Raw genomic sequence first — 27686 nt, 5'->3', positions numbered from 1 at the left:
TCATTCATTAACAGAACTTTTAGGAAAAGGATCAAGGAAGGTCAAAGTTGAGTGCTGAAATGTGTTCTATTTCACTCCAGGGACATTTGGCTTCTTACTGTTAATTATGGGACACCTAGTGAGTATTTTTGGAGAAGGCAATGGCACCCCCCTCCAGTACTCTTGCCTGGAAAATCCCATGGATGGAGGAGCCTGGTAAGCTGCAGTCCATGCGGTCGCTAAGAGTGAGCGACTTCGCTTTCACTTTTCACTTTCATGCATTGGAGAAGGAAATGGCAACCCACTCCAGTGTTCTTGCCTGGAGAATCCCAGGGATGGGGGAGCCTGGTGGCTGCCGTCTATGGGGTCACACAGAGTCGGACATGACTGAAGTGACTTAGCATAGCATAGCATAGCATAGCATAGTGAGTATTTTAGGTTCTGGTGAGATGACCTTGAACTTCTTCACTCAATTTTCTTAGCTTTGCAAACTTTTTCCTTGCTAATGAGGATCCTTGCCCTTCGGTAGATAAAAAGAGAATCAGATTTCGTGTATCTTAGCCGGCTTTCAGAGAAAGTTAGAAAGAGAGGGTAAGACTGGACAGGTTTTTCTTGTTCTGTTTCTTGTTTGTTTGTGAATTCCACAAGGAATAAAATCTAAAACATTTCCTGCAGTCTCTAAAGAAGAAAAAAAAAAACTGTGTTGTACAGTGTGTCAGAAATTTCCATTTATTTATGGTTGTTTTAAAAAAGAAGAAAACAACTCGACTTGTTCTGAGGGAAAAATAATCTGAAGAGCAGCCCGTCAAGGTGAACATTCCAATAGCACTCTTACCTCAAAACGTTATTTCAAAGAAAACTCAGCAGCAAAATGTTTTCCAGCTAAAGATTACACGTTCTCTGAACACATGTCCTGTTAAAATAAAAATTTTGTATGTAAAATATTATACACAAGGCCCTTTGGTTATACACGTAGTCCAGACCTCCCCAGTAACCATGGTCTTGACCTCTTGCTAGTATCTTTTGCACACTGGTAACCTTCCCATATGTTTTTAAACAGATTTATTCAGTAGTTATTTACATATTATAAAATTCATTCATGTGGCATGTATAATTTAATGGGTTTTAGTAAATTTATAGACTTCACCACCACCACAATCTGACTTAGAAAATTTTTCATCACCCCCTCAAAAAACTATGCTCTAATTTTTTGTTGTTTAGTGCCTAAGTTGTGTCTGACTCCTTTTGACTCCATGGACTATGGCCCACCATGCTCCTCTATCCATGGGATTTCCTAGACAAGAATACTGGAGTGGGTTGCCATTTCCTTCTTCAGGGGATCTTCCTGACTCGGGGCTCAAACCCACGCTTGGGAAATCATTAATCTGTTTTGTGTCCCTATACAGTTACCTAGTTATTCTGGACATTTCACATACTTGGGCTCGTGAAATCTGTGGTCTTTCATGCCTAGTTTTTTTCACTTAGCATCACTTTTCCAGGTTCATCTGTATTGCAGCTTGTATCTGTACTTCATTCCTCATTATTGATGACTAGGATTCCATTCTGAAGAGTCATCCATTCACCGGGTGATGGAAATTTAGTTTGTTTCTCCTTTTTTAGCTATTACGAATAACATTGCTATGAACATTTATGTGCCAATTTTTATGTGGACATATATTTTCATTTCTCTTGGGTAAACAGGTAGGTGTGGAGTGGCTGGATCATATGGTAAGCCTACGTGTAGCATTTTAAGAAACGGCCAAACTGTGTTCCAAAAATGACCACACCATTTGCAGTCCCACCTGCGGTGTTGAGGGTTCCAGTTCCCCACATCCTTGCCAGTTTTCTGTGGTGTGAAGTGATATCATACACGCATACATACACCCCTGCCACACACATACAGACGCTGCCTTCAAAATGTTCCAAAAGCTTTATTTTCCTGATGGAAATTCACTAACTTATTTATTATTCATTAATTTTTATTAGAGTATAGTTGATTTACAATGTTGTGTTAATTTCTTTGTACAGCAAAAGTGATTCAGTTATACATATACACATATCCACTCTTTTTTTTTAGCCATACATACACATGTATCCATTCTCCCCCAAATCCCACTCCTGTCCAGCCTGCTACATAACATTGTGCAGAGTTCCCTGTTTTATACAGTATATCTTGTTGGTTATCCATCTTAAATATAGCAGTGTGTACCTGTCCATCCCCAACTCCCTAACTATCCCTTTGCCCCCTGTTCCCCCCCATAACCATACAAAAACACTTTTAACATCAAGAGAGAAGTACACGTTCCATAGCCCTTCACAGCTAAACCAGTCCAGTTTCTCCCCCATTCATGTTCAATCCATCAAAACTATAATCAAAATAAGAAGATCAGTAATGGTACTTTTCCACTATTAGGGAGGCCAGTTCAGGAATAAAACTTGTATAAGCTATCATCTAAGTAAATTCATCTTCAAAATATATAGAGATGCAGTTCAACTGCTGAAGTTTGGTGTAGCAAAAGCCATAAACAATTGCAGGGTAATAAACTCCAGAATTTAGGTACAATATTTCTTTTTTCCCGTTGAGAAGTCAAATAAAAAGTTCAAGAACATTAATAAACTTTGTCCTTACTTTCTGTAGGCAAAGCTTTTCTCTAGTAGATAAAAGAAGCAGAGAAGCCATTGTACTGTTTTCTCACTGATTTGAGCGTTCTCCACTCCTCGTATATTTCCCAGAGACTGCCCCTCCATGTGTTGTTTTTCATTTCAGGAAAATTAAGCTCTAGATATTCCCACCTGGTGTGCAGTCAATTGGTCCAGGTATCTAAGACTATGGAAAACTCTAAGGACTGGGAATTATGACTATGACTTTCTTTTTTCATTTTTTAATAGGGATATAATTGATTTACAGTGTTCTGTTGGTTTCTGCTGTATAGCAATACGAATCAGCCATAAGTATACATATATCCCTTGCCTTGGAGCATCGTCCCTCCACATGCCACCCCTGCATGCCTCGACGATACTCCGACTACCCAGATCTAGGTCATCACAGAGCACCAAACAGCTCCCTGTGCTATACAGCAGCTTCCTGCTAGCCTTTTACACATGATGACTGTGGCTGTCTTAATACAAGTACTACATAATCACTAAACAGGTAAATTCCACGTATTTACTTCAACAAAGATACCTCAACTCTTATATTAGTTGACTTTAGTTGGCTTGTGCCAGGCTTAAAATTAACTAGTATTTCCAATCCATTTGAAATATAGGGACTTGGGAGGCAGAAGGGAGGGGAGGATTTCCGCTATATTGGCCATCCTTTCAGATCTTTCATATAGAAATAAATATATACTTGAGTGTAAAATGTATATGAATATGCTTGCATATACACTTAATTAGTGGGTTGACATTATACATTATACTTTCTGTATCTTTATGTTGTACAGGAGGCTGAGTACCAGCTTTTTTTCTTTAGATTTAATTCACTTTAGATAACATTTCATATTAATGCGTTCATTTAAAAATAGTTGTATAATCTCCTCTATTTGCATGTTGTGCATTTAAAAAATTAGTCCCCTGTTGTTGGACGTCTTCCCCTGTGACTCAGTGGTAAAAATTCTACCTACCAATGCAGGAGACCCAGGAGACCCAGGTTTGATCCCTGGATTGGGAAGATCCCCTGGAGAAGGAAATGGCAACCCACTCCAGTATTCTTGCCTAGAGAATCCCATGGACAGAGAAGCCTGGCAGGATACAGTCCATGGGGTCACAAAGAGTCGGACACAACTAACACACACACGTGGATATTGTTGAACATTTAGAAAACACACACACCCATACATATCACATCATGCGTATATAGTAAAAGTACAGAAGAGCAGAGTCTAAAGGACTTTTAATTTTAATGCACAATGCCCATTACCCTCCCCAAAGAATACGTTTCCACATTCTATGTACAGGAATGCATATTTCTCAAACTTTTATCAACATATTTGTGGCATTCTGTATCTTTATGTTGTACACGACTCATTTTGCCAATGTATTAAGACCATTAGTATTGACCAGAAATGAAAAGGAAAAAACAGTCATAAATATCGTATTCCTAAATCAGCCACTCTTTGGCCTCTGAGTTGAGGCATCAGGTCTCTTATTTTGCACTAAGGGAGCATAGACTCAGGGAGTCAGTTACTCACCCAGAGCCCCAGATCTCTCAAGAGTCCTTTAAGAGCAAAGGTCACTTTGACTGTGACCCTGCAGGGCTTCCACAGCATAGTCCAGCATCTCTTCAGTAGGAAGAAGTGCTTCTGCTTCACGCCAGCCTGCATGAAGCAGGGCACATGAAGGCGGGGACAATCACCACATGGGATATTTTCCGTCTCACTCATAAATGAAGATGATCTGCGCCAGTCTTGTTCTCTGGACTGAGGCAGACAACACATTTGTTTCCTCGGTCTTAGCAGTCAAGACTGTCTTTTCACTGCTGCCATGACTGGAAATATTGGCGGCATGCTCAGCCTCCCCACCATCAGCTTAACTTCCCTCAAGGGAGTGACTGATGCAGTGATACTCAACATGGACACAGGGGGAGAAAAAGACCTTCTTTAAAGGACCACAGTGAATAAAAGAACATAATGTGATCCATCTAAGGATGACAGCCAAGCTTGTGTTTACATTGGAGAGCATCTTAGTTCATCACCCCCAAGTTTATTTGGTCAAAGGTGGCCTCCTCTTAAATATGGGATTTTCCTCCTGGTACCATTCTCTGAGGAACAGTGAGCTCACACAAGTAGTGGATCCTGCTCCTTTGTGGATCAGCCCTGAGGTCAGCTTCATGGGTTCAGATCCACTGGAATCTTGGATGTGTGACTCTGGGGTAAGTCACTCCAACTCTCTGAGCATCCGTTTTGTACTCTATCAAATGGACATGACAATGCCTCCTTTTCAGAACATTGTGTGTCTGCCGTGAGTTCACATGTGCAGGGCGGCACTTGACCAAGACAATCTGAAACACACAATAAAACCTTCACATTCTCTGCTCTCTTCTCTTCCTGCCCTTGTCGAGGGAGCCCCGGATTCAGGGGAGGAAGATGAAAGCTGCTGACTGGCTCCTGGGAACTGACAGAGATTTCTGGACTCTGGTTTTAGGAAGTCTTTGGCAGTAAGGGTGGTCTGGTTGGTGAAAGTGGATATGGAGAGTGTGAGTGTAGGCAACAGATGTCAGATAAAAAAAAGTTGGAAGATAGGTTTTAGGAGGATTTTTGAGAACAGACAGAGAAAATTTCTGAATTTTCAGTTTGCTTTAGGGAATGGAGGCTTTCAGTGCCAGAAACCATAAACCCAATATGGATCCCCTGCGAGAGAAAGCATAGCTGATAGCCAAGGTCTTAAAGTTGATCAAGAAACATGATTTCTAGTCTCTGGAAGCAGAGCATGGCCTTAAACTCAGGCCAGATGAGGGCCAGCCAACAATGAGAGCTGATGTTAGAGAAATGCCTCAATTTCACTCCAGCCATCATTCTGAAATGTCATCCCAATGGCAATCAACTTACTCGGAGATCCCAGGGCTGGGTGCTTGCAGGCTGGGGCCAGTCAGGACCACACCAGGTGGGCCAGTGAGCTAATCTGATGGGCTCAGAGAACAGAAATGCAGCCAGGAAAGACAGGATGTCAGGAAACTCAAGATCAAGGGGCAAGGATATCTGAACCTAGACGAAGAGGCATGAGCTTCGGGGAAAACAAGCAGGACCCTAAAGGGCCCTTCCAGGCACAAAGCCTTTTTGTGTTCACCATTTCTTATTTGTAGGATGATAGCTTTCAGCCTCCTAGACCTCTGAATTCCAAAGGGCAGATGAAAACAGTTACTAAGTAGGAGAGTGAGGCAATGCAGGAAGGAACAACAGTGCAATATGGGAGAAGGAGAATATAAAAGAAAATTTAAAATGTGCTGTTTGGGCTTTAGGAGATTAAAGTCCAGTTGTTGTTCAGTCGTTAAGTGGGGTCTGACTCTTTTTGCGACCCCACGGAATGTAGCTGGCCAGTCTCCTCTGTCCATGGGATTTCCCAGGCAAGAATACTAGAGTGGGTTGCTATTTCCTTCTCCAGGGGATATTCCTGACCCAGGGATCTCCTGAATCGGCAGGCAGATTCTTTACTGCTGAGCTACCAGGGAAGCCCAAAGAATCCAGTAGAGGATATGAAATCTTTATTGCTGTATCTATTATCTGTAGGTCTATCTATCTGTCTAAAAATCTTTCTCCAAAAGCTGGGAGAACAGAGTAAAGTGGTGAGCATTATGGGATAAATTAGAGAAGTTTCTGGAAAGTTTGACTCTTGAAATTATCCTAAAGGAAATAGGGAGTGCCAAAGGGAATGGAAGAAGGACTGATAGACATGGGGTTTTGGAGGGAGTGAGCCCCAGTCACCTGGTTCAGTAGGAGGGGGAGTGTTGTATGGAGCAGTGGGAGGGAGTGAGCCCCAGTCACCTGGTTCAGTAGGAGGGGGAGTGTTGTATGGAGCAGTGGGAGGGAGTGAGCCCCAGTCACCTGGTTCAGTAGGAGGGGGAAGTGTTGTATGGAGCAGTGTGAGGATGTGAGGGGTGGAGTTTTACTCAGAATGAATCCTACAGATCCTCAGGACTGGCTTATGGGCAAATAGAGAGGAAGGTCCCAAAGGCAGCAATGCTCCAATGGGACCAGTGGTTCTGTGGCCCTCTCTGACTTATCTGAAAGAGCTCAATCCTGGAAGATGTTCCTATTTGCTTAAGTCAACAATGTTCAACCTTCTAACAACATCTTCTCTACCTGGGCACTCCAGGGCATCTCAGAGAGCCTATGGATGGGGGCCAGGTGGATGTGGAGTCCTCTGAAGATCTGGCAAGTTTTCTTTATTGATTTGTCCTCTGGGGCTCTGCTGCTTTGACCAGTGTGAGTACCCTGGTTGGGGGACTTTGCCACGTATGGGTTAAGAGTTGTTCAGATGATCACATCTTCACAGCCTCTGTGCTTGGAGGAATCTTCCATGGGAGTGTTTATGTCAGATGAGCTCTGCTGTCAACAGCACCACCAGTACCGCCAATGGCGCTCAGTTCTCTATCCATGAAATGAAGATGTATGGGCTTGATGGTCAACAGGTGACTCTCAATTCTAACTTCCTTTGCTTTCAGACAATACACATAGAGGTTGGAAAAACAGCTCTTGGGAATGTCACCATTGAGTGAAACCTCATCTCTGGAGACAAGCATGAAGACTCCATCATAAGATGCTCCTCAATGGCCAGGGACACATGTCTAGTGTGGGGCCAAGTGAGGAGTATGTTGGAAAGGGGCAACAACATACTGTTACCCTGGAAACCCTCAACTCTTTAGAGAAGACATTCATTGTCTGAGATTGTCAAAAAACAGAATGGACTGAACAGGAATTTTGTATGTTTGCACATTATGCTGAAACTATCACAATTTGTCCCTTTTTTGTTGTTAAATCAAACTAGCATACCTATATTCTTATTAAAAACCTGCGAGCTCAGGACTTTCCTGGTGGTCCAGTGGTTAAACATCTGCCTTCTAATGCAGGAGATGCAGGTTCAATCCCTGGTCAGAGAACTAAGATCCCACATGCTGAGGAGCAATTAAGCCCCCGCCACAACAAAGAGCCCATGTGCTGCAACTAAGACTCAACACAGTCAAATAAATAAATATTTAAAACAAAAAACCTGTGAGCTATGTGTTTTGTTGTGGTAAAAGGGTGCTGAGTTTTTTCTGAAAAGTATGGCAGAAGATTTCTCAAAAGTCCTATGCTCATATGTTTGAAAATAAGGTACAGAATATGTTTTTATTTATGTGTGTGATGAAATATTACCAAATTATTCACATACAAGATGGTCTTATTACCAAAGTATTCATTATCTGAGTTCTTGCTAACTTGAAGTTATGTAGAGAAACAAAGATCACCAGAATATTATTGACTAAGGAGCTTAAACAATTATAAAATTAGCACACATTCAAATTTTCCTTCTTTGCACCTGTTAAACATCTAATTATTCAATGCAGGATGAAATTGAAAATCTTGCTTAAAAATATGAGAGTGATGCATTTGATGAAAAGAAATGTTGCTGAACTCTTTCAACTATAGGTCACAGCACTGACAAATGAGAATCTGGCATAGTTTACCAATTAAATTGAGGAAGAAAAAAAATGCACAAAGTTGACTACAGAATAGTTATTTCAAAAGGGAATAATTTGATTATATAAGGATTAGACAAAACCCCTGGGAAAACTGATGAAAGCTTCAAATATTTTTGCAAACATGACCCTCAGACATGAAGTGAAGGATCTTAACAAGTAATCATACAAATAAAGAAAAAACAAAATTACCACAACTTTTATTTTCCAGAATCTATACTAAGAACACAGTTCTAACAATATAGTTGTTTGTTCTTGGCCACACCCCTCAACGTGTGGGATCTTAGTTCCCCAACCAAGATGGAACCCACACCCCCTGCATTAGAAGCCCTGAATCTTAACCACTGGACTGCCAGGGAAGTCCCAACAATATAGCTTTATTCGCAACATACATTTAATAATAAGAATATGTAAGATAAAATAGATTTATTTTTAGAATTCTTGTCTTATTTTTAAAAATAAAGACTCAAGTCAAACTGGATTTTTTAAATTAAAAATCTGGCTTAAAACTCAACATTCAAAAAATGAAGATCATAGCATCTGGTCCCATTACTTGATGGCAAATAGATGGGGAAAAAATGGAAACAGTGAGAGATTTTATTCTCTTGGGCTGCAAAATCACTGCAGATGGTGACTGCAGCCATGAAATTAAAAGATGCTTGCTCCTTGGAAGAAAAGCTATGACCAAACTAGACAGCATATTAAAAAGCAGAGACATTACTTTGCCAACAAAGGTCCATCTAGTCAAAGTCATAATTTTTCCAGTAGTCATTTATGGATATGAGAGTTGGACCATAAAGAAAGCTGAGTGCTGAAGAATTGATGCTTTTGAACTGTGGTGTTGGAAAAGAGTCTTGAGAATCCCTTGGACTGCAAGGAGATCCAACCAGTCCATCCTAAAGGAAATCAGTCCTGAATATTCATTGGAAGGACTGATGCTGAAGCTGAAACTCCAATAATTTGGCCACCTGATGCGAAGAACTGACTCACTGGAAAAGACCCTGATGCTGGGAAAGATTGAAGGCAAGAGGAGAAGATGAGATGGTTGGATGGCATCACCAACTTGATGGACGTGATTTTGAGCAAGCTCTGGGAGTTGATGATGGACAAAGAAGCCTGGCGTGCTGCAGTCCATGGGGTCACCAAGAGTTGGACATGACTGAGCGACTGAACTGAACAGTTGATGTGCAACATTATATAAGTTAGAGTATAATATAGTGGTTCACAATTTTTAAATACTACATTCAGTTTGCAGTTATTATGAAATATTGGCTATATTCCCTGTATTGGACAATATATCCTTGTAGCTTATTTTATACAAGCTGAATTAAAAAAATATTTACAAAGAAATTTTCGACCCCATCTGGGTACCAACTACTGTCATCTAGTAAAAACCTCCTATAATATATAATTCTTGTAGGAAAGTTATACAAAAAAAAAACCCAGCAGCAAAACAGAGAATGACCACCCAGAAAACCCACTATTAACATTTAGGCCTAAAAACTTTCAAATATTTTTTTCTATCAAAAATGTACATATAGGCAATTTCCCATGTCAGTGCTTTTCAGCTTTCTATTTCACATGAGCTATTTTGTTTCCCTCCATATTTTCTCTGAAGAACATTTGCTTAGTTCTTTGTATTTAGAAATAACTCCACTTGTGCTGGGCTTCCCTGGTGGCATAGTGGTAAAGAATCCATCTGCAGTGCAGGTGTGCATTCCACACCTGGATTGGGAAGATCTTCCAGAGAAGGAAATGGCAACCCATTCCAGTATTCTTGCCTGGGAAATCCAATGGACACAGGAGCCTGCCGGCCTACAGTTGGGCATGACTTAGCAACAACCACCACCACCTACTTGTGCTGCTTTTCTGATCCTCTGCATAGAAAGCAAAAGATTCCAGTGCTATAAAACTCACTCATCCGAACATGGCAACCCACTCCAGTCTTCTTGTCTGGAGAATCCCAGGGACGGGGGAGCCTGGTGGGCTGCCATCTATGGGGTCGCACAGAGTCGAACATGACTGAAGCGACTTGGCGGCAGCAGCATCCGAACATTGATTATGTCTGCTGTTACTAAATACAAGTATAAGAGCCTGCATGCCACCTTCCAGGGCAATGTTTCTCCATTTTCCCCCATTATTGCCCTTATTTAGACAATTCCCCCTAATTGCTTACCAATTAGTACCATAGACACACTGTGTATATGTTTATGTTCTGTGGCCCCCGGGGGATGTATTAGATTTCTGTTGCGGCTATAACAAATGACCACAAATTTAACAGTATAAACACACAAGTGTGTTATCATATGTCTGTAGTAATAGAAGTATGACTCACCATGTTAAAATGATGAAGCTGGAGGGATGCATTCCTTTATAGAAACCTAATGGAGAATCTGTTTCCAGCTTTCAGAGGGCACTCATGTGTCTTTTCTGGGGTCTTCTTCCTCCACCTTCAAAGCAAACACTTCATCTGTGACTTCTCTTCCTTGTCTTGCTTTCCTCTTGTACTTTTAAGGACCCATGTGATTACATGGGACCCACCCAGATAATCCAAAATAATCTCCCCATTCTGAAGACAGTAAATTATCAAATTTAATTCCTATTTTTCACGTGACATAACATGTTCCCAGTTTCCAGGGATTAGGGCATAGACTTCTTTGATGGGCCAAGGCCAGGGTTAGGGGGACATTTTTCTGGTTGCCATATAAGGCCACGAACCACTGTAATACTTAACATTTTCTTTGAGAAGCAATTTTGAGAAGCAATTTTCACCCCACTGGGGGCAGTATCACCCCTCTGGGAACACAGGTTCTGGGTATCAGCTCTCCCATCATCTCCCTTTGCCTTTGAGGTTTTTGACCAGTGTTCGATATCCTTCCAGATGAAAAATTCCTAGTAGACTATAACAACTTTTCCAGATACTCCTGTGCATCTCAATGCACATTTTTCAAAATGAGAAATTAACAAAATACATTTATTTTTAATGACCCAATTCATTACTGCCCACAAGTGAGGAGCCTTTTAATTATTCAGTCAGTCTATGAGGCACATACATAATCATGTCAAATAAAGATTTCTTTATGTCATCATTAGAAATACTAGAAACCAAAATTTAGATTGAGGAAAAAAAGTGAAATGTACTTTAGGTTCTTTTGTCGATTGTTCAGTGTTTCTGTCTCTTAAACATACTTTTGCTATAAATAAACTATCTCTGGGTTTTCTTCTGCATTATGGTATATAGAAACTGCAGGTAAAAACATGCATTCTCCAGGGAAATGATCAAGCACATTGCTTCCTTTCTTTGCTACAGGTATTGCTGTGGAAGCAGCAAGAAGGCTGACATTTGAGGCCTGGAGGCTTTCCACACTGAAGTCTTTTTCTTAAAAAAAAAAAGCCTTGAGGCAAATCATTAGATTTCTGTTCCCTCTGTTACATCAATTAATGGCACCTGAAAATCCAATTCAACTTAACTTTCTTGTAATGGAAACCTAGAGAAAAACTCCTCTTTTTTAAAGGAAATCCACCTGAAAAACTGTCCTGGCTATCAAAGATGATTGTACTCTGGGCTTCAGGATGGCAGAGACAAAGTCACAGTAATGGTGTCCAGAAAATGAGACAATTTCAAAGCACAGCTATATCTATTTAGATAATTGCTCAGGAAGGAAGGCATTGATTTCTGTGTGTGAAAAATCAAATCACTTGTGATAGTTAGAGAGTTCTCTTCATGGAGATGAAACCTCTCCATTTTTGTTTAGGCCATTTTAAAGAATCTGGCGATTCCACTTCCCTTCTCCCCGCCCCGCCTTTAAGATGATACCATGGAGAAGCCACAAGTCCATCAAGCAAGAATCCAGTTCTTAATTAAATTGCACAATAGGTCAAGTAGGTTTTCAATAAGCTTGGTTCGCCAAGTCCCTTAAGCTCAACCGCATATCTATTTAATAAGGAGCCCTAGGTTGGCTGTCTTGATGCTGTGGGTGCTAGAAAATTTCTTCTTTCAGCCTAATTATACACACAGACCACCCCAAAATTAAGCAAGTTTTCCCCATCCTCTAAAGAATAATCTCTGCTTTCTGAACAAAGAAATGTCCAAAATGACCCAGTAAACCCTTTAACTGGCTCAAAGAGAAAAATCACGAAATCCCAAACATCAGAGCAGTTCTTCACCACCTCCATCTGCAGTCCCTACTCCTTATCAGTTTACAAGGGTGGGATGGGAGTATGGGTGGGAGGCTCCGCAGGGAGGGGATGAAAGTGAAAGTGTTAGTTGCTCAATCGGCTCCCACTCTTTGCAAGTACATGGACTGTAGCCTGCCAGGCTCCTCTGTTTGTGGAATTCTCCAGGCAAGAATATTGCAGTGGGTTGCCGTTCCTTTCTCCAGGAAATCTTCCTGACCCAGGGATCAAATCCAGGTCTCTTGCATTGCAGCCCTATATATTTGTGTGTGTGTGTGTATATATATATATATATATGTATGTGTCACACATACATACATAATTTTATATATATATATAATTGTGACTAATTTGCATTGTTGTACAGCAGAAACCAACACAACATTGTAAAACAATTATTCCCCTACTAAAAAAAAATAAAGCAAGCAAAACAAACAAGCTGCTGCTTCTCTGGACTTTTTCTGATGGCTCCCAGCTTCAATCCCAGCATCCTCCACTCCTGCCCTTCACAATTCTCCCTGATCCAGAGGGATCTATTTGAAGTGATGTTACGGTTAGATTATGTCACACTGGTTAATTTCTTGTGTCATACAGAGTAAAATCCAAAATTCTCACATGCCCACCACATATCTTTTGACCTGCCAACCAGTCTTCTCTCTGACATCATCGCCAAACACTTTTGATTCCTTCATGATGTTCCAACCACAGAGGAACCCACACTTTCCCTCAAACACAGCAGGTGTGGTGGCCCTGACTCTGGTCTTTGTACTTACTTTGCGCTTTCCTCTGCCTGGAATGTTCTTCCCCCAGATTTCTGGATGGTTCATTCCTTCATGTCACTCTCCTCTGCATAATGCCACTGCTTTGGATAAGTTTTCTCTGTTTATCTCATTTACAATGGCACATCTCTATTCCTCTCTCCCTTTGTCCAGTTTTATTTTATTTTTGCCAGGCTCTTATCACCCTCTAAAACACAATTATTTGTTCATAAGGCTTCATGCCTCTCCTCTCTATAATGTGAATTCCACAAGATTAGGGTTTGGCTTTGTTGACTGTTCTACGTCAAGACCTGTGCCCAGCATGTGTTGCTCAGTATATTATTCCTTATGGGGCAAAGGTTTAATGCACATCACCTATGTTCATGGTACAAGGATGGCTCAGCCATGAGGGAGCCACTGCACAAAGAGTGATACTGAAAAGGAGTGAATGAATAGCATGTGGAGATGATGGGAGAATTCCAGCTGAACCAGTCCAGTTACGCAGCTTACTCATTTTGAAAGTTTCTGCTCCTGTGAAAATTGATAACGTTTGCCACATCAAATCATTGCAAATATTAAATAAGGTAGATGAAAGTACTTAGCAAGGTGTTGTCTTCTGGACTTGAACCCATGGCTTCTGACTTTTTAAAAAAATTGATTAATTTATTTTAATTGGAGGCTGATTACTTTATACTATTGGGTCGGGGTGGTTTTTGCCATACATCGACATGAATTTAATCCAATACATCTTTCAACCCCTGCAGGTGCTTGGGAGAATCAGACAGCTACATCTGTTAAGAAATGGTTGGGTTCAAAGCACATTTATGCTCAAAATGGTGATCTTTGCTGTTGAGACTGGAAGCAGCTGGGTTCTCACCATTTTAAAATAGCTGCTGTTTTTGAATAGCAAATTCTTTTTCAAAAATAGAAGAAGAGATATAAATCCCTAATAGCATTTTATGCCCTACTAAATGAATGTCCCTCTGCCATCATGACTGCCAGGACGTTTTACCTCAGCCATGACTATTGGTTACGGACGGATGAGGTATATTCCAGCACGTACGCTGTCCCACCTGTTTCATCTTCTGCAATGTGAAGCTTACTTTCTGATTCCTTTAGTAGCTACTCTGTTACCTTTTGCAGCACCTAATCTAAGGGTTTCAAATTTCGTGAATCTAACGATCAGCATCTGAGTACTACTATCATTGCATAATCTCTTTTTTAGTAGGAATTTCTCCTTTTGGATGATACACATCTCAGTAAGTATTGTTTCTAAGTGTCTGTTTGTTCAGTCCTGATGGTTAAGAGGACATTTTCATTATTTTAGTGGAAATAATTTGACAATACTCTTAGAAAGTCCTTTACGTAAACTGAATTGTGTCATCTGTGAAAAGATGATACACACACACATTTATGTTTTATCTTCATTCACATAGCTGATTGATAATTTCTCAGCAGTACTGTGTGTGTGAGGGCATGCACTGTGGGTTGGGATAAGGATTCATTCTAAGAATGCATTTCTTTATTGCTTGACATTGACAATCAGAGAAAACCTATAGAATTTCCATCTCATATACATATATATATTCCTACATATATACAACTTATCTTAATGAAAATTTAAGTTTGAATTTTATTACATTCATATGGAAGTTATGCACTTAGGGTTTTAAAGTTACTTTAATTCCGGAAGTGTTCTCTGGCTTTTAAGCTACGCTATAGTAACAAATAATAACTATATTTGCATTTAAAAATGTACCAAAATATTATGCTATAAATGGATTTTTCAGAGTAGATCGATATAAAATATATGGTATCTAATTTTTATATGGGCTGTGAGAACTATCCAAATGTGTTAATATGAACAAATGGATATTCCCTTTTTAAAATAAACAAATAAAACATAATAGGAAAAATCAAGAATATCAATTACATTTAATGATATCATAAAAATGTAAACTTTGTTTTTAGCTGTAAAAGCTACCAAAAAGAAAAATAACTCTCTTTCTCAGAGAACAAACAGCTCTTATTTATAATTTATCGCTTTAATTATCCTTTTAATTTTATATGCATAAAATAATGAATTGTTCCTTTCAACAAGGAAGGGAAAAGAGGTCACATAAAATTATTTTAGAAACTTTCAAAGTACATAAATACTTCTGAAAAAAAGAAATAGTGGTGTGTGTGCCCTCAATCATGTCCAACTCTTTGCAATCCCATGGACTGTAATCCATCAGGCTCCTCTGTCCATGGAATTTTCCGGGCAAGAATACTGGAGTGCGTTGCCATTTCCTACTCCAGGGGATCCTCCCGACCCAAGGATTAAACTCACATCTCTTGCATTTCCTGCACTGGCAGGCTGGTTCTTTACCACTGGACCACCTAGGAAGCCCTTAAGAAAACTGTATATGACTCTAAATTAATAAATTTCTCTCATTTAACATTTATGTCTTTGTAGTTATAAGAGACCAAGGACTCCTACACTTTTTTTTTTCTTGCTTACTCTTTTCTTTCAGAGAAGTCCAGTCATTTAAAAATTTGTCATACTTTCATCAACCATGAATATGAAACTCTTAGAGATTGGTAAGAACTACATATGCTTTGAGCAGTATTCTAATCTCACTTGTCTGGGTCTGGCTCCCCATAGCATTTTGACTGAAACACTGAAGAAAACCTTAGACTCTTATTTAATCAGGTGGTATCATTAGTCCCTGAGTGCCTCTTCAGGTCAATATACATGTGATATTATATCCTCATTTCTTTGAAATATATTCTGAATGGTTCTGAGGACTCTTTGCCTCTGGGAAGTATAAAGCACAGTCAGATGATGAAGGAGGAAAATCTAGTGAAATGCTGAAGGTTTTGGATTTGTTCCAAGACTATATCAACTCAAATTTTATGACTTTTTTAGATGCCCTTTACTGCCCCTGAGTTCATTTTAAAACTATTCTTTTATCTTGGTAATACCCTCTAGACAGTTCTTAAAGAGGAATTAGGGTAATTTACAATCATGCAATTGAAGGAACACTCAACCATCATGCACTCTCTCATTCACTTGAAGTTTTTCAATTAGATGTCACAGTAGAAAACTCTAGAATTCAGATTAGTCTGGCTGAAGTTACCATTTTATTGATTACAATTACTTTGAAACTCTAAAGAATAATACAATGGAAAGATTTCAGATGTCAATTTACTGCCACAATTCCATGTAGCATTTGGAGTCCAGACTATCTTGACATTGGCTTCTGCTGTCATTAGCCTGAAGCTTCTGATCTCATTGCTCCAGGTGTGTTATGGTTTGTATTATTCTGGTTTTAGAGGTGCTATTAAGTGGAAGTTAAAATATATTATTTAAAATTTTCAGTTAGGATATTGCTCCCATATAATGTTGTGAAATCAACGAATATGCAAATGAACAATTTATAAAGAAATGACTAAAAGGAAGTGTAACAAAATAGTCACCATCTTTTTCACTAGGGGAAAGTAATGATTTTTCCCTTTTTTCTACTATTTTGTGTTTTCTAAATTTTTTAATAAAAAGAAGTAACCAATTTTAATGATAAAAACTACTGATTTTAAAACTCATACTGTATTTCTGTAAAGGAATACTTTTACTCTTTAGAAAGTCATACTAAATTATTTATGCACAATATCTGCAAATTCCTCTCAGAATTGTGTAGAAAAAAATAATGAGATTTTAAACCTGGTGAACTGTTGTAGGTCACAAGATCTTGCATGCCACAGCTAAGACCTGGCCTGGCCAAATAAATAACAAAATATTTTTAATAAAAAAGTAAATAAAGTAGATGAGGATTTGACAACTACATTCACTGTGTGGTTCTTTATCATATCCTTGATTTAAAAATGTTATGAAGGCTGTCACTGGAAAATTTGGGGAAATTTGAATGTGGACTCAATGTTAGAAAATAGACTGAATCAATGTTAAATTTCTTGAGTAGGATTATTAAATTGTGAAATACCTTTGAAAATACCTTTGTTCTCAGATAATGAAGACTGAAGTATTTAAAGGTGAAATGTCAAGATATCAACTGATTCTTACAAAGGTCATGAAAATAAAAAGGAGAGAGAAGTGATTCCAATGAGGCAAAATGTTGGTAGTTGATGAATCTGGGTAAATGACATGAATGTTCACTGTCTTAGTCTTATAAATCTCCTATAGGCTTAGAATTTCTTAAAATATAAAATTGGGGGTGGGGAGAACTCCAATATGTGCTTTTAATTAAAAATATTTTTGCTACTAAGAAGAAAACGCAAGTTTTGCTTTAACTTATCAGATCAGCTTTCCATATTAATCAAGTAGATTAATCCATTAATCTATATGAATCCAGGTGAAGGTAGTTTATTAACTGTACTTATTAGCTTTATTACTTTCAATTTCATCCAGTGACAGGATAGTCAAACAGAGTTGTATTAGTTCAAGTTCCTGAATTTTAGTATTTATGGAGTGCGCTTTGAGCACTTTCAATTAAATGAAACTAGTTCAGGGAGTGCAAGATCTGATTTTTGCTAATGGACAGGTAATGTAAGGTGTTTTAGATTCAAATTACATGCCCCCCACAATGTTCTTTAAAAGTGTGTCTTCTGAAGTAGCGCTTTCCTTTTTAACTGCCGAGAGGAAAATTGAGAAAGAAGGGAAGAAAATGGGGAAACATGGTTTTTAAAAAGACTCCATTTAAAATAAAGCTCTTGTTTTTTTCTTCCAGCTCAAATTTTGGATTCTGATGCAATATCCCAGAAATACCTGAGCTATATATTATAGCTCAAAGAACAGGCACAGCGATTCCAAACCTCAGTAGAACCATCTTCCTGGTCATAAACTAGACTGGTTGGGATTTTTCACGTTATAAATCACCTACCACACACAATAAGTAGTCCATAAAATTGGTAAGTAGGTTTTAAAAAGTGCTGATGGGAAACTTTGAAAACTTCTACAAAACAAGTAAGATATGAATGACCTGGAGCTTACAATCTCCAGAGTACCACAGAGTGGGGATGGGGACTCCAGTGAAAGGAAAATAGCATTTGTCCCCCTGTGTTTCCACAAAACACATTCTTTGGGCTCTCAAATCACTCAACACCTTTCCTTCCCTTGGCAGGAATATCTGGCAGCTTCACCCAAAATGCTCCTGTTTCTATTGCCAAATTTATTTTACCCTTGCGGTGGTTGATGTAGCCCCCTCTTGGTTTCCATGGAAATGTCTATCCTAATGCCCATGTGAGAGTGCTGATTGGCTTGGACCCAGTGGTTACTCTTATATTACCATCACTCACAGGCTTGCTGTGTGGTCACCGTATTTGTCCTTGGTGTCATCTCTCCTTCTTTAGCCTATAGCCAATATGGTAGCATGGTGGCCTGCCCATGCTAGGCTTTTTTTCTTTTCTTTCAGTGTTGCTGTAGTCCTTATGGTCTTATTGTTCTACTGTATTGTCAAATCGGACTTTTTTTTCTTTTACTTCCTGTTCTGAGATAATCCGTGCTAGGTCTCAAGGTCATGGTCATAGGACACTTGAGATGTTGGACTGGCGTGATGCAGGATTGGTAACTTCCTCTCTACTCAGAATGAACTTGCACCCCAGGAAGGGCTCCAATATTTAACCCTCTCCATTCCCAGAATGAGTCATTTTCCCATCCCAGACTTTCAGAAGTTTCATTCCTAGGCATCAGTAATTATTTCCCTTATTCTCTTGTGTCTCTGAAGAGGCTTATTGGAAACTCTATGAATAAAGAGCTCCAGAAAGTCTAATAGTTGCATTTATGAAATGGATAACCTTTTCAGAACTCAAGAGTTCCAGAAAAACATCTATTTCTGCTTTATTGACTATGCCAAAGCCTTTGACTGTGTGGATCACAATAAACTGTGGAAAATTCTGAAAGAGATGGGAATACCAGACCACCTGATCTGCCTCTTGAGAAATCTGTATGCAGGTCAGGAAGCAACAGTAAGAACTGGACATGGAACAACAGACTGGTTCCAAATAGGAAAAGGAGTTCGTCAAGGCTGTATATTGTCACCCTGCTTATTTAACTTATATGCAGAGTACATCATGAGAAACACTGGACTGGAAGAAACACAAGCTGGAATCAAGATTGCTGGGAGAAATATCAATCACCTCAGATATGCAGATGACACCACCCTTATGGCAGAAAGTGAAGAGGAACTAAAAAGCCTCTTGATGAAAGTGAAAGTGGAGAGTGAAAAAGTTGGCTTAAAGCTCAACATTCAGAAAATGAAGATCATGGCATCTGGTCCCACCACTTCATGGGAAATAGATGGGAAAACAGTGGAAACAGTGTTAGACTTTATTTTTCTGGGCTCCAAAATCACTGCAGATGGTGACTGCATCTGAAATTAAAAGACGCTTACTCCTTGGAAGGAAAGTTATGACCAACCTAGATAGCATATTCAAAAGCAGAGACATTACTTTGCCAACAAAGGTCCGTCTAGTCAAGGCTGTGGTTTTTCCTGTGGTCATGTATGGATGTGAGAGTTGGACTGTGAAGAAGACTGAGCGCTGAAGAATTGATGCTTTTGAACTGTGGTGTTGGAGAAGACTCTTGAGAGTCCCTTGGACTGCAAGGAGATCCAACCAGTCCATTCTGAAGGAGATCAGCCCTGGGATTTCTTTGGAAGGAATGATGCTAAAGCTGAAACTCCAGTACTTTGGCCACCTCATGGGAAGAGTTGACTCATTAGAAAAGACTCTGATGCTGGGAGGGATTGGGGGCAGGAGGAGAAGGGGACGACAGAGGATGAGATGGCTGGATGGCATCATTGACTCGATGGACGTGAGTCTCAGTGTACTCTGGGAGTTGGTGATGGACAGGGAGGCCTGGTGTGCTGCAATTCATGGGGTGGCAAAGAGTCGGACATGACTGAGCTAATGATCTGATCTGATGAGCCATCTAGTAGAATTGTTATGATAATTGTCTTTTAAAAGGACAGACCTCTCTGGTATGTATAAAGAAATGGACTCAACAAGGTGAATGTTCTCAAGAGATAAGAAAATATCCTTTTATTGGGAATACTATCTACAATGAATTAGAAGCTAAACTTGGTTACTTAGTTTCTTTTCTGTGACTTAAGGAAAATATTGCACACCATGATTTTTTTCCTTTCACTCATTCATGATGGGGTGGTTGTTATGCTGATGGTGAAGATTCTGTTAGATAGAAGCTTAATTTTCCCTAAGAGGAATGAATTGACAAGCTTGCATAGCCAATAAAAATAAAATTGGATAAAAATTATCTTGGATAACTAGACTTTCAAGAACATGGATAATCGTTATATTATAATAGAACTAAACATGAAATTTCAGTGGTAATGTGGCCTGTCTGTTTAATCTCTAAATAGCAAAATCATGACTAAGGAGAATTAAGATTTGTAGCCATTTTCATTCCTTTTAGAAGATAAGACACTCCCCCTTCCCCAAGTGGTGTTTCAGTTTGGTCTTAGAAAAAACACTTTAACTATACTTTGTCTATAAACATGGACTCCTTATTGCCAAATTCAGACTTAAATTTAAAAAAGTAGGGAAAACCACTAGACCATTCAGGTATGGCCTAAATCAAATCCCTTATGATTATACAGTGGAAGCGACAAACAGATTCAAGGGATTAGATCTGATAGACAGAGTGCCTGAAGAACTATGGATGGAGGTTTGTGACATTGTACAGGACGCAGTGATCAAGACCATCCACAAGAAAAAGAAATGCAAAAAGGTAAAATGGCTGTCTGAGGACCTGAGAAAAGAAAAGAAGCTAAGGGCAAAGGAGAAAAGAGAAGATATACCCATTTGAATACAGAGTTCCAAAGAATAGCAAGGAGAGATAAGAAAGACTTCCTTCGTGATCAATGCAAAGAAATAGAAGAAAACAACAGAATGGGGAAAACTAGAGATCTCTTCAAAAAATTATAGATACCAAGCAAACATTTCATGAAAAGATGGGCACAATGAAGGACAGAAATGGTATGGACCTAACAGAAGCAGAAGATATTAAGAAGAAGTGGCAAGAATACACAAAACTATACAAAAAAGAGCTTCATGACCCAGATAACCATGATGGTGTGATCACTCACCTAGAGCCAGACATCCTGGAATGTGAAGTCAAGAGGGCCTTAGGAAGCATCACTATGAACAAAGCTGGTGGAGGTGATGGAATTCCAGTTGAGCTCTTTCAAATCCTAAAAGATGATGCTGTGAAAGTGCTGCACTCAATATGCCAGCAAATTTGGAAAACTCAGCAGTGGCCACAGGACTGGAAAAGGTCAGTTTTCATTCCAATCCCAAAGAAAGGTAATGCCAGGAATGTTCAAACTACCATACAATTGCCCTCATCTCACATGCTAGCAAAGTAATGCTCAAAATTCTCCAAGCCAGTCTTCAATAGTACATGAACTGTAAATTTCCAGATGTTCAAGCTGGTTTTAGAAAAGGCAGAGGAACCAGAGATCAAATGGCCAACATCCACTGGATCATTGACAAAGCAAGAGAGTTCCAGAAAAACATCTACTTCTGCTTCATTGACTACACCAAAGCCTTTGACTGTGGATCACAACAAACTGTAGGAAATTCTTAAAGAGATGGGAATACCAGGGCATCTGACCTGCTTCCTGAGAAATCTGTATGCAGGTCAAGAAGCAACAGTTAGAACTGGACATGGAAAACAGGCTGGTTTCAAATTGGGAAAGGAGTACGTCAAGGCTGTATACTGTCACCCTGCTTATTTAACTTATATGCAGAGTACCACATGAGAAATGCTGGGCTGGATGAAGCCCAAGCTGGGATCAAGATTGTCAGGAGAAATATCAATAACCTCAGATATGCAGATGACACCACCCTTATGGCAGAAGGTGAAGAAGAACTAAAGAGCCTCTTGATGAAAGTGAAAGAGGAGAGTGAAAAAGTTGGCATAAAACTCAACATTCAGAAAACTAAGATCATGGCATCTGGTCCCATCACTTCATGGCAAATAGATGGGGAACAGTGAGAGACTTTATTGTGGGGGTCTCCAAAATCATTGCAGATGGTGACTGCAGCCATGAAATTAAAAGACGCTTGTTCCTTGGAAAAAAGCTATGACCAACCAAGGCAGCATATTAAAAAGCAGAGACATTACTTTTCCAACAAAGGTCTGTCTAGTGAAAGCTATGGTTTTTCCAGTAGTCATGTATGGATGTGAGAGTTGGACTATAAAGAAAGCTGAGTGCCGAAGAATTGATGCTTTTGAACTGTGGTGTTGGAGAAGACTGTCAAGAGTCCCTTGGACTGCAAGGAGATCCAACCAGTCCATCCTAAAGGAAATCAGTTTGGAATATTCATTGGAAGGACTGATGCTGAAACTCCAATACTTTGGCCACCTGATGCGAAGAACTGACTCTTTGGAAAAGACTCTGATGCTGGGAAAGATTGAAGGCAGGAGGAGAAGGGGACGACAGAGGATGAGAGGGTTGGATGGCATCACTGACTCTATGGACATTAGTTTGAGCAAGCTCTGGGAGTTGGTGATGGACAGGGAAGCCTGGCGTGCTGCAGTCTATGGGGTTGCAAATAATTGGACAGGACTGAGTGACTGAACTGAACTGACTGATAAACCGGGACAGAGTAGAAGAAGGCTGCATGTACTTCCCCTTATGTTCATGTGTTTTTCCCATTTTCTTCTGAACTATTTCTTATTGTTTTATAAGCATTTGAATATTCTAGATCTTTTTGCTTACTGTAGTAGTCATGTGGCTATTGAGTACTTACAATGTGATTTGTCCAAACTGAGATGTTTTATAAGTTTAACATAAAAATTGAAGTTAAAACCAGTATGAAAAAATGTAAACTATCTTTTTACCAGTTTTGGTATTAATTGCTTGTTGACTTGATTACATTTTTGATATATTAGAGTAATAAAATATATGTTATTTTTGTCTGTTTCTTTTGATCATTTTGAATATGACTATTAGAAAATTTAAATTTGCCATTGTGGCTCACATTATATTTCTACTATATACCACTACTCTAGCCTTATAGCAATCTTTGATTAGTAGCATATTTTTGTGTTCGTTTGTGGAGGATTTGTCTTTCACTGTCTTCTTTGTATGTATTGATGAGAAGAAATCGTGGCTCTAGTTGCAGAGTAGAGACTGAATGGGGCCAAGGAGAGAAGTGAATGAATCCCAGAAAATTTTTGGGAAAACTGCAGGTGGATGAGATGTAGTGAGCAATGACATTGAATTGTTAAGGATGACTTGGGTTTTTAGCAAACCATAGTGCTATTTTCTGTGATGGGGAGACCAACGTGGGGGAATACATTAAGTGGGGAAAACAAAGTGATTTTTGAGCTGGTAAGTTTGATGCAGCTCAGTGGAGTTATAAATTGGGTAAATAAATCTGGAATGCTCATATTATAAATTCCCGCTTGTGCAAGAAGATGAGACTTGTTTCTGTTAGCTATTGTAGTGTGTATAATAACCACAAAAATCTTGTGGCATGTGACCATAAACATTTATTTCTCATGCATTTGTGAAATAGTTAGGGTTCAGCTGATCTAGGTTGGGCTTCTCAGTGCAGGCTGGGCTCTGGTCTGGTCCAAAGGTGTCTACTATGGGGATCAGGTGCAAGATGCAGCAGCTACAGAAGAACTTCTTCGTGGCACAATCATGATGCTCATGACAGAACGACATTCTCATGTGGATGTACCCTTCCCTCCTCAGGCTCAGCCGGAATTGGCACATAATCATTTCTGCTCCTATTCCATCGTTCACATAAAGCTCAAACACAATGTCAATGGGACTGGACACTAAACTCTGCCTACCTTAGCCACTGATACTGAAAAAGCATGTGGCAAAGTTTGTAGATGTATAAGGCATTGGGATGGGAGGGGGGTGAGCAGTGTGAGTAAAGAATTTTAATAATTTTTTGCGGGGGGCGGGTTGCTGAGCTGTGGGGCCTGTGGCATGCTAGGTCTCTGAACAGGGATTGAACCTGGGTCCCCTGCAGTGGAAGCTCGGATTCCCAACAACTGGACTGCAAGGGAAATTCCCAAGAGTACAGAATTTTGAACAATGATTCAATTGACCACAAAGCTTATCATTTTCAGGTCAAAATAAGGGCGCCAACATGCCTTGTTTGAAAACGATTCTCCAGTTATTAGATATTCCTGATAACTTTTGTAGTCCAGCAGCACAGCAGGGTGACTCCAGATGTGAAGAAGAGTGGTTTTGAGAATACAATAATCCTCACTAGACATGTGGACAGACGTGCTGACAGAAAGTCTAGTGCTTTGGGGTCTGTACTTCTCTGACCTCTGTGTGATTAGCCTGACTGAAGAGATAAGCAGAATGAGTCCTATGAAGCTAATTCACAAACTGGGAAAATCAACAGGAGGACTCGGTTTGACTTTCTATTGTGATACTTATTCATTTTCTTTGAACTTTTGAAAGTTTAACTTTCTTGATCCATATAGTTCTCATTTGTGAAGTGGAAATGAAAAACCTGCTTTTCAGGATTATATTTGCTCGTATTTTGATCTCTGTGTCCTATAGATACTTATTTTGCCAGTAACACTTCATTATTGGAGAAGGAAATGGTAACCCACTCCAGTGTTCTTTCCTGGAGAATCCCAGGGACAGAGGAGCCTGGTGGGCTGCCGTCTATGGGGTCGAACAGAGTCAGGACACGACTGACGCGACTTAGCAGCAGCGGCAGCAGCAACACTTCATTATATCTATTTGTTTACCTTTTTCTCCTCACCCCTCCCAAAATACCACCTTCTTGAGGAAAAATAGATCAACTTTGTAATTGTAATATCTAGTACAATACTTAGGCTTCCCAGGTGGCCCAGCAATAAAGAATCTGCCGGCCGGCGCAGGAGAGGTAAGTGACGCAAGTTTGATTCCTGGGTTGGGAAGATCCCCTGGAGAGGGCATGGCAACTCACTCATGCAGTATTGCCTGGGAACAATGACACGACTGAGCACACACCCGGCATCAGCTCAGCTGGGTTTCCTTACAGTGCTGTTGTTTTACAGTACAATACTCGGCATGTTGTAGGAACTTAGCAAACTTTTCTTGATCAAATTAAATGACTTTTTCATTTTTGTGTTGCAGGGACAAGGGAAACAAAGGAGGGCCTAAGTTGTGGCTGCTGACCTTCTCTTGAATGACTCTATTATAAATCATCTTACCATGCAGTAGAATGCCTTATACGGCTTCCCAGGTGCCAATGCAGGAGACGAGGGTTTGATCCCTGAGTCAGAAAGATCCCCTGGAGTAGGAAATGTCAACCCACTCCAGTATTCTTGCCTGAAAAATCCCAAGGACAGAAGAGTCTGATGGGCTATTGTCCACGGGCCGCAGAGAGTCAGACACAGCTTAGCGACTCAGCAGAGCACAGCACAGAATGTCTTATAAAGTATCTGACACATATTATGAGCTTGGTAAATCTTATCTTTCTTTCTTTTCTATCTGCAGATTTTTAGGAGCTACAAGAATGTGTAACGGTGAGCCCCTGTCCCATGGGGCATCACGGCACCAGAATTTCTTTAATTAACAGATATTTTAATCAAACTGAAAGTTCCCTTTTGTGAAGCTAATTCTACTAAAGCTAATTGTACAAAACAAATCCATTAAGTGCTTTAGTAGTTATAATGATCAGAGAAGTTTTATTGCTCTGGTGAATGGTTACTTCAGAATGGTTACTAAAATATGACTGTATCAGATAGTTACATAGGAAATGTCCCCCCAAGTTTTTCTATAGTAAAGTTATCCTGGAAAAAATTTTTCACTGCTTATCAAAATTGTCATCCTAAATAAACTATGTAGTGCTCGTTGTATGACATGGACCTAAAGTCCTTCAGGATGCTATACACCTATCTTAATGATTCATTCTTGAAATAAAAATAAGAATGGACATCACCAAAATTTAAGAATTTTGTGCTGCAAAGTCTACCATCAAGAAGATGAAAAAGCAACCAGCAGAAAAGAAGAAAATAATGGCAGATCATATACCTGAAAAGGAACTTGCATCCTGAACATACAAAAAGTTATGTAACTCAATAGTTAAAAGGACAAATAATCCAGTTAATAAAAGCCAAGGATCTGAACAGACATTGCCCTAAGACAATGAAAATAGCTAACAGACACATGGAAAGATACTGTATATCTTTACTCATGAAGAAAACAAAAATCAAAACCACTATAAGCTACCACTACACAGACTAGTATGGCTATAATCAAAAAGAAAATAGCAAGTGTTGGTGAGAATGTGCAGAAATTAAAACTCTCAGACATGGCTGTATGACCTTTAACATGGTTCAGGACATTTAGAAAACCAGTCTGACCATTCTTCAAAATGTAAGACACAAAGTTACCATGTGTTGTGCTGTGCTTAGTCACGACTTAGTCACTCAGTCGTGTCCGACTCTTTGCAACCCCATAGTGTGTGGCCCTCCAGGCTCCTCTGTCCATGGGGATTCTCCAGGCAAGAATACTGGAGTGGCTTGCCACACCCTTCTCCAGAGGATCTTCCCAACCCAGGGATCAAACTGTATTTCAGGCAGACTCTTTACCATCTGAGCCACCAGGGAAGCCCAAGAATGCTGGAGTGGGTAGCCTATCCCTTCTCCAGAGGGTCTTCCCGACTCAGGAATCGAACTTTATTGCAGGTGGGTTCTTCACCAGCTGAGCTCCCAGGGAAGCCCAACGTTACCATATGTGATGGTATTTGGATGTGGGGCCTTTCAGGAGATAAACAGGTCTTCAGGGTGGAGCCCTCTTGATGGGACTATTGCCCCTACAAGAGTGGTCAGAGAATTCAATAGTTCTAAGCAGATGGAGATGTCTACTGCAAATGGCATTTATCACTCAGTGAAACTATGACAGAATATCTCTGTGTTCTATAGACTTAGAAACATGGTGACATTTTATTTCGTCTATGTCACGGTAGAAAGAAAGCTTGTCAGATATGTGAAACCCAGGAAAAATGGTTGACATTCCATATTGAGTTAGCTATCACTCTGTCTTTTGAAGCCCAAAGTTTTTATGTTTGGTCTCAGAGATGGAGGGCAAATTTGATGCTGTGATTTTTTACTTGAGAGTCAGTTACACTATCCACAGTTTAACGTAGAAAAAAATTCATTCTGACAGACAAAAAAGACCTTATCATAAATAATAATCAAGTAACAATCAAGCCTTTAAAGGGAGAGTATTTCATTGCCAATAGCTAATACCACTCTAAATTATAGCAACAAATGCCCAAGGAACCCTCCCAAAACAAAGTGGTAATTACACTACTTCTTGGCTTTCAGGGCCAACCCAATTTTCCTTTTTGGTGTTATGTTCATTCACAGGGTTATATTTGGCTACTTAAATACTATATCATTTGCCAATATCTATAAATAGCTGTATATTATTGAGTCTTCAGGCCATCATCTGTAATTCTGGATCATTTCCCCTTTTCATTTCCCAATATACCATGCAACAGGAAAATAACTTTTCTTCACATTTCATGAGGGTGTCAGGAATCATGACAAAATGGAATTATGATTCTGTTATTTTCCTTTTGCAGCATATAATACATTAAATATTAATGTA

Source organism: Bos mutus, chromosome 13 (genome assembly GCF_027580195.1).
Source record: "Bos mutus isolate GX-2022 chromosome 13, NWIPB_WYAK_1.1, whole genome shotgun sequence".
Taxonomy (NCBI): Eukaryota; Metazoa; Chordata; class Mammalia; order Artiodactyla; family Bovidae; genus Bos; species Bos mutus.
The sequence above is the reverse complement of the archived record's forward strand: the minus strand, read 5'-3'. Positions refer to the sequence as shown.